Source organism: Bidens hawaiensis, unplaced genomic scaffold (assembly GCF_021521415.1).
Source record: "Bidens hawaiensis isolate Kalapana, Puna unplaced genomic scaffold, B.hawaiensis_p1.1 tig00018407_1, whole genome shotgun sequence".
Taxonomy (NCBI): Eukaryota; Viridiplantae; Streptophyta; class Magnoliopsida; order Asterales; family Asteraceae; genus Bidens; species Bidens hawaiensis.
Genome location: NW_027492775.1, coordinates 476276 through 482926, shown reverse-complemented (window position 1 = coordinate 482926; position 6651 = coordinate 476276).

Here is a 6651-nt window from a genome sequence, read left to right as displayed (position 1 = left end):
CTGAACAACTCGATAAACAACTCGATCAACTAAAACGATTTACCTTAAACACACCGTAACCTAGGAATATATATACACGACAACTTCGCCTGGCATGTTCAGGCGAAGTTGTCCATAACTTCGCTTGACTAACAAGTTCGCCTAAACAGCGAACTTGTTAGTAACTTCGCCTAAGACATATAAAACATAATTAATCATTACAGACTCGATTACAGACACACGACTATGAACTACTGACATTATGCACCAGCATCATATCTTGTATACTTTGAAGTTACCAATGAAATACATGCTTAACATTTACTTGTTGTGTTCAATCTCAAGGGATTCCGCACATTGGGACACAAGCTGTAACATCTAAAGATCCTAATTGTTGCATACAACAAAACATCATCATCTTTCAGTATCTCCGAGTATCGGAATTAGGGTTTCTTTTGAACGACTTCTGAAACTATTTATTTGATTTGTGTAGGTTCGCAAACTACTACGGAATAGGTAACTGAAGACGCTTATCTTCTTTAACTACTAGCCGCTATTGATTCTACGTTAGGTACAGATTATTTCATTGTTTTGTAGAACTGATGCCCATGAGGTTCGAACCCAAGCATAACATGGAGTTTATCATTAACTTTCTCAACAACTCTAACTTACGGGTGGCACTGACAAATAATCCTACCATATACAAAAATCATATCACCGACTTTTGGGGTTCTTCTACATATGTGGATGACATAAATGGAAAAAGAATCGAAGCATCCGTGTTAAAACAAGATATTGAAGTAACAGAGGCATCCATTAAAGAAGCACTGCATCTACATGGCAATCATCAAGTGCAGCCTCTATACTCTACTCAAAGACTATTGAGAGTATTCCAGGAGTTGCTTGGTTATCAAGGGAATGTGCATGAGGGACAGTTTAAAAAAGGAAGTTTTCCTCTGATATACAGGTTTCTGATACACCATGTCATTCAGTCCCTATCTCCGAGAAGAGGAGCATGGTCGCTGTTAAGCAGAGAGTTGGCTACTATCATAGTGGCAATATTGTTTAACCAACCATTCAATTTTTGAAGATTTATCTTTAATGGTCTAGTTAGCAATGCTGAGAAGCAGGCACATCAGAGATTTCTGATGCATCCAAGATTCCTACAAATTTTAATAAATCGATCCTTGCAAGGGCTGAATATGGCAGGAGAACCTTTAAGATTGAAGGATACCAATATTTATAAGAGAAACAAAGGGGCAAGGTGTCAATTTGATGAGAATGCTGAATGGGACATCCTTCCTTGGTTGCTTGATCCAAACATTGCAGTAATGGAAGTTCCTCCCTCCCCTGAACAAACTGATGAATCTGATGACGATGAGGATGATGAGAGTGATGATAGCTCCGATGATAGTGCTGATGAGAATGATGATGGTGCTGATAATGAACTTGCAATTATTGAATCGCAGGAAGAACTTGTGATAGATGAGCCTGTTATAGCCCTAATTGCCGATGCAGCATACAATATGGATGAACCAGCTGTAGGTTCTAGTGAGGTGGCAGCTGAACAAACTGATGATGATGCATTTGTTGCCACTATTATAACCAATGTGACTGAAACTATTCAGAAGATTACACCACCTGAGTCACCTGATCTTGTTGAAAACACAGCCGACACATCATCTCTTGGATCTGAGCCAGCAAATGATACAGTTTCCTCATCCCCTGCCACTACTGAACCAGCCCATTCTAGCCCTGAACCTATTCTAGATACTACATTTCCAACACACCTACATCACCACCTAACCAAACTGCACAAGAAATTTCCACCATTACACCACCCGTTTCATATTTACATGAACCTATTTAACCAGAAACCATTCCCATCACCTAAAATACTCAAGCTACAACTACACCATACAATGTACCTTCACCTGAACCATTCTCTGAACCTGAATTTCAACCTACTCAAGAAACACCACCTTCAAGCCCAAACATTTATACCCTCATCTCTGAAAATGCTAAGTTGGAATTTGAAAACATAATGTTGAAAGAGAAGAATGCTTTTCTGGAGAAGAAGAATATGGCTCTAGAGCAAGGTCTGCAACAAGCCTTACTCAAAATTCAAACCCTGGAGCAGGCTGAGGTTGAGAAGACCTCAGATGCACCAAAACAGGGGGGGAATGTTAATGAAGAAGCAGATGCTCTAAAGCTAATTAATGAATATTATGATGAGGCTAGTGATGAATAGGTTGAAGTGGGAACCACAAATGCCCTACACATGATAAATGAAGAGTATGAGGAAGACTTGGAAGAGGAAGATGTTGGTGAAGAGGGGGAGTCAGATGATGTAGAAGAGACCCTAGAGCAGATAGAGAAAAGAAAGCGAAAGGGAATGGCGTTTGCTCTGACAAAAGAAGATCTCCAACCAAAAGCTACTCAAACAATAATTTCTGAAGATGATATAAATGAAAGAAACAAGGTCAATGACCTTGATGTAGCTGAGGTAGAATCTGCTCAGACTGTAATAAAACTGATAAATCAAGAAAGGGAAAAAGTTATTATTAAACAAGAAGAAGAGGAGGTCTCTAAGGAGGTATTAGAGGCACTAAGAAGAAGAAGAATTGAAAAAAATGAGAAGAAGAAGAAGAAGAAGAAGAATTGAAAAGAATGGCTGATGAAGCAATTCGGGCAGCCATGGAGGAATTAAAAAGGAAACAATTTGAAGAACCAATTCCATTGGCAGAAACTGATGATGAGCCCGAACTTGCACATCCTTCAACTGAAACTGAAACTGAGCTTGGTGTGGGTGTAAGAGAAGAACTTAAAAGGGATAAAGGATCAAGAATGCCATAGGCTACATATGTAAAATTTATCTCTCAACTGGTCATGCTCAGGACACACTATGATATTCTTTTGAATCCTGATGAGTATTCACTAGAGACAGTGGCTGCAGCGAAAAGGGCTCAAGCAGTAGAAAGAGAAGAACACTTGACGACTAGCCAGCTGCTGATAAAAGACAAACCAGAGCCAAGGGTTGAAGAAGTTGTTAAGAATGAACCCTACAACAAGAGCCTAGAATTGAAGAGATAATAGATGATGAGCTTGTTGAAGGTGTATCTGAAACCATGGTGACTGAGCCGGTTATTGTTGAAGAACCAGAACCTGAGGCTAGGGGGTCTATAAAGAGAAAAGGAACATCAGAAACTAAAGAAGAACCAGAACCTAAGGCTAGGGGGTCTATAAAGAGAAAAGAAACATCAGAAACTAAGACCCCAAAAGCCAAAAGACAAAAATCTGTGAAGAATTTTTACCTAAGAAGACAAAAGCCCAAGGTTGTGATTGAGCCAATGATTACTCAAACCGAAGAACCAATGATCGAAGCTCTACACAACTTGGATGAAAATATGGAAACTGAAGAAGAAGAAGAAGAAGAAGAAGAAGAAGAAGAAGAAGAAGAAGATAGGGCAAAGAGGGCTGAAGAAAAAGAAAAGGATGATAAAGCCAATCTTTTGAGCCTCAAATATGATCCAAAATACTTACAAAGGATGTCAAAAGAAAGCATTGCACAAGAGGCAGAAGGATGGAGGAACAGAAAATCTAGAAGAGCCTTCTTGTTGCAAGTTGGAAATCGTCCCTCATTTTTGAATCTACAATCCTTTGACACCTTCGATAGAATGTACAAGAATGCATTGATTGATTCGAAAAGGAAAAACTTTATTTGAAGAAATGAAAAAGAATCATCAAGATATCAAATATTTTAAACAACGTGGATACAACTATGATCACATCAAAGAATTATCCATGGAAGAATTGAAAGAAAAGTTCTAAAGGGTGGAGGAGTCCCATGAGGAAGCAGAATGTCCTATGGGCTGAAACAAAAGGAAGACAGAGAAGGATAAAAAAGGAAAAAAAGAAGATGAGGCCAATCAGAAAATAATTGTAAAAGAGGCTCGTGACAAAAGAGAGTATGAAGAAGTGATGAGTAAACATAAAGATCACAAGTTCCTGTAATTGCATGGATTTGATTACAACTCTCTTATTGACCTGAACCTTGAAGAACTGAAGAAGAAAGTGCAAATGGTAAAAGACTCACATAAAGATCAAAAATGCACTAAAGACTGTCAAAGAGATAAAATGTTGAAAATGAGACATAAAAAGGAAATACAAGAAGCAGAAAAGAAGAAAGAGGAAGCTGTGGAATGGTTCAATGATCCCGAAAGAGTACAAACTTTAAATACCATATTACTAGACAAAGGGACGAATGAAAATAAGTTTAATGGCATGCCTCATGAGCAATTACTTGAAGTATATCATAGAGAGCAAAGGGTATTCTTGTAGACTTAAAGAAGAATATTGGCTGATAAGCTTAGAAGAGAGGAAGAAGAAAGGGCTCAAATGATAAGCATTCTGCACAAAAGAGGTGCAAACATGCTAAATTTGGTAGTACAAACTGATGAAACAATAAGAAAATGGTTTGAAGAATCAGAGAGAGAGAGAGAGCATGCAAAGAAAAATCCATCAACAAGATCAAGCAAAGTTGTGATAGAGGTCAGAGGTCGTGAGGCCTGAATCTCCAAAGAATTTGAATTTACCCACACACCTTTACTTTGATAAACGATCGAAGACCTTGAGGGTAATTACTGAAGATAATGAAGAGACTCTTATCATATTCAGAGATGACTTCAGGAATTTTGCAAGAGAACAGTTGCAAAGGATGGCTCAGCTAGACTTATTTGACAATCAACAAAGAAACCAATTTGCTGGCCAACAAAGGAATGACCTTTCAAAATTCTTAAAAGAACAACTTAAAAAATAATTTTAATTCCTCAAAAAAAACAAAGAAAGTATCATACAGAAGCTGAAAGGGAAAGAAGGAGAAAAAGAAAAAGTGAAGTACATTCGGCTGAACTATCCCTCTGGGAATCTAAGAAGAAAGAAACACAAAAGGCAAGCAGCTCCAGTACTAGAAGACAAACATTAAGAGAGTGCTTGGCCATGAGGAGAGAGATGGAAGAACCGAACTCAAGAGTCCAAATAGATGGAAAAATTATCCATCGAACTTACAATAAGAAAAGTGACTATGTCTCTCTCCGGAATGCCTCAGGATGGACAATTGCAGTAGTGGAGCATGATGAAGAACTTCAGTTCATACACATCCAAGATCTTCAAGACATCATGAATGTTGATGTTCCCTTTGAGTCTAAAGATGGTGTTGAATTGGAAATGTTCAAACAAAGGGCTGCTGCAGTTAGGCTAAGAAAGATAAAAGATGCTGAAAGGAGGCAAGGCAGGAGATAGCAAGGATGGATGCTTAAGGATTATTCAATTATATATTTCTTATCTTTTGTACTTTTTGTTATGTGTATTTTGATTTTTGTCATGTAAATTTGAATTTGATGTGTAATGACCAAGTGGCAGAATTCCCTTTATATAATACAGTGACTTCTTACCAAAATTGACTATCTCTAGAAAATTGATACATTTGTAACTATATTCAGGTAAGTTTTGGTGCATCTGAGATTGTTCCAATCTAGGGGAAGATTGTTGAGTCGGAAATTTGCAAGGAATATTGGAATTTTCTCAACCTCCTCAAGAAATCGGCTAAGTATGGACTTCGAGCAAGCTTGGACCATCGAGCATGATTTTACTAACTTGAGCATTTTTCTCTGACCAACTTCAGTGAAATCTTCTAGGTGTTGAAGGCTTCGAGCAAGCTACACTTCGCCGATCAAGAGTGTTCTTCATCGAGTATGGATTGCCAATCGAGTAAACAACTTGATCATCCAGCTTAAGCCAAGTGATCCGAGCACATTGGTGGGTCGAGCATGGGTGCCAATAAAGAAGATGTCAATATTCTAAGTATAGACTTCGAGCAAAGTTCAATCCTGAGCAAGCTTTATATTCGAGCATGCTGAAGAATTGTTCAATAAGTCTCCAAGGCAGGATTGAAGACATCAAGAAAAATATGCTTGCTTGATGGATCTATTCGAGCATAGCAAGGATTGATCAAGAAGATTGAAGCATGCTGGAGGAGAATATTTTCACTATGAAAATATTCTAAGTAAAGTATGCTTGAAGAATTGCATCGAGCATCTGTGCATATCAAGTCTGCTCGAACCAGATAGATCATACTCGACGACTTGTCTTACACTTGTATTTATTTTTTCACTCATTATGTAATGATTAGGGTATTCTATAAGGAATGTCAGGGCCTATAAATGTTACACCCCAACCTAAGGCCGAAATGTCGGGTCGTGATCCGATTGCTCACAACTCGAAGATACTATCATGAATATAAGTGACAATATCTAATTAATTATTTTATTCAAAGAATACACACGATATCAAAATACAACAAAGCTATTCAAGTAAGTAAATATAACAAGTTTAAATCCATGTTTGTTTTCATTATAACCTTAAGGTCTTTCTAAGTGTCTATCCTTCAACTTCAAGCAACCTGCATATACGTAGAAAACAGAGTTTGTTAATAACACATGTTGAGTGAGTTTACCACCAGTTTTGCAATAAAATAATATTAATATAATAAATAAGAGAAATAAGCAAAACGCAATAAAGGCGGTAATGAAATCAAACCATGAGCAAATAAGTTGTCGATTAAATCTTTGCCAAGAGAATCGGGTGCCGGTAAATCAACCATGAGCAAATAAT